At 36.7% G+C, this 1903-nt stretch overlaps 1 long non-coding RNA gene across 1 annotated transcript; it reads right to left on the bottom strand.

The window, feature by feature from the left end:
• Nucleotides 1-618: 618 nt before the first annotated feature.
• Nucleotides 619-933, bottom strand: LOC121987565. Its single transcript, XR_006113659.1, has 2 exons — nucleotides 833-933; nucleotides 619-743 (listed from the first exon to the last, which is right to left on the bottom strand). It is a non-coding gene; the product is annotated as an uncharacterized LOC121987565 (long non-coding RNA).
• Between the last annotated feature and the right edge of the window lie 970 nt (nucleotides 934-1903).

Raw genomic sequence — 1903 nt, 5'->3', positions numbered from 1 at the left:
TCTATTATATTTTCGACCGATGTCTATGAAGGCGATGTAAAAGGTCTGCCATTTTAGACATCGCGTTATAACCGATGTAGTATCACTTAACGACATCGGGTGTAAAACTGATGTAATATTATATGTTAATAACACCAGTTTTGGCAGCTGTATACAACTGATGTAATATTAGTTAATGACACCGGTTTTGCAGCAGTGGAAAACCGATGTAATATCAGTATTGTTTAACGACACAAATTCGATTTCCGAAATAGTAAAAAACCAATATTATCACCAAGCAAATCATAAAATTAAGTTAATATTATTAATTCACTAAGAAAATTACAAATAAAAATGCACCGATGTATCTAAACACACCAAGTCAATATCCATATAACCAACACATAAATATTCGTCTTACAACATAAAAAGATAATAGATATTGTGCACATCAAGTCAGTATCCACAAATTACACATAACTATTCTTCTTACAACATCAAAAGGTAATAGATAGTACACAAATATTCTTCTTACTAGTGCCAACGTTATCCTTCTTGCTCTGTGCAGAGATTTAACTAAATCTTCCCCAGTACTTTTATTTGTTAATAGACAATTCTCTTTATCTATTACTGGATGGGCAGCCACTCACATTTCCAGCTTTTGAAATAGCACTCGGTAAGCGTCTGATTACAGAATCCCTGGAAATTCAAAGATTGGATTGCTCTGTCTCCATCTCGAAGCCACATAAGATCATCTCTCCCACCTAAACATATAGGTGACAGAAGTGAGATGGCAGTAACAAGGAGTTCATACCTGTTTAGTTAAGATTCAGGAAGCAAACATGATAAGTACCATGTAGTGAGGGCAAGTCAGAAGGCCAAGGGCGCTTGAGCCTAAGTGGAAAGGAAGATGGATACATTGGAAACGTTGTTAAAGGCTCAACTCCCAAAGAGAGACTCTTTGCTGCCTCTCTCCAGAAGTTGACTCATCCCAACCAACCTACAAGAAAAGCCAGATTCAGTTTCAAGAGGAAGTGGCAAATTAAGAACTTAGCGGTGGCATTCAAGAAACATTAATGGATTGCAACACTTTTACATGTTACTATAAAAGTCAGAAAACGGTTATCACATGGCAGGTTTGCTGAAGAGGAAAGTCAGAAAACTTCAATATATATACCTTCACAGAGCACCAATATGAATTTGGCCATCGGACAGGATCTAGATCACTTATCCCTGTGACAGTGCCCATATATCTAATAATAAAAGGACAAGGCAATTAGAAGCTACTGTGCATTAAAAAGCTTGTGACAAACTAATATAGATGCTTTTAATATAAATAGGGGAAAGCAATACTCAATTGCACATCAGATAGCTAATGGATGTTCCAACAGCAAAAAGAGAAATGCAACTCAGGAATGAGAAAGGCTACAGTACCAACCTGCGCACACTAGACTCCTCAGTTTCAAATAGCATTCTAAAACGCATGCTGATGGAAACACGAGTGTGATATACTGCTTTGACATACTTATCTAGAGGGATGACGAACTCTGAAGGGCTTGCCCTGATAGCAAAGATTATGCTCAGAGTTATAGCTCCTACAACAATAAAGGCAAAATTGTGCTGAAGCAATTACCCAAATTGAGTCTACAACTCCATTGATTGAACCAAACAGAAAGAGATGGTCAAATCGACTCTTTCTCTAAAAGCTTTCTTTTTAGATCTTTCAAAGCATGAACTATTTCTGGTTCTTAATTGTGCTGAAGCAATTTTCCTTGCATGGAAGTTGACCTGGCAGAATCAAATAAATGAATAACAGCAACTGATGGTCAATTATTTTTAGAACAGCTTGGCACCCGTGAATCTAATAATCAGTATCTATTCATAGAACACAGCAACTAAGACTCTTTATTTACCATAACAGACT

This window comes from Zingiber officinale, chromosome 5B (genome assembly GCF_018446385.1).
Source record: "Zingiber officinale cultivar Zhangliang chromosome 5B, Zo_v1.1, whole genome shotgun sequence".
In the NCBI taxonomy this organism is placed as follows: Eukaryota; Viridiplantae; Streptophyta; class Magnoliopsida; order Zingiberales; family Zingiberaceae; genus Zingiber; species Zingiber officinale.
This window is presented reverse-complemented; position numbering and strand designations above follow the sequence as displayed.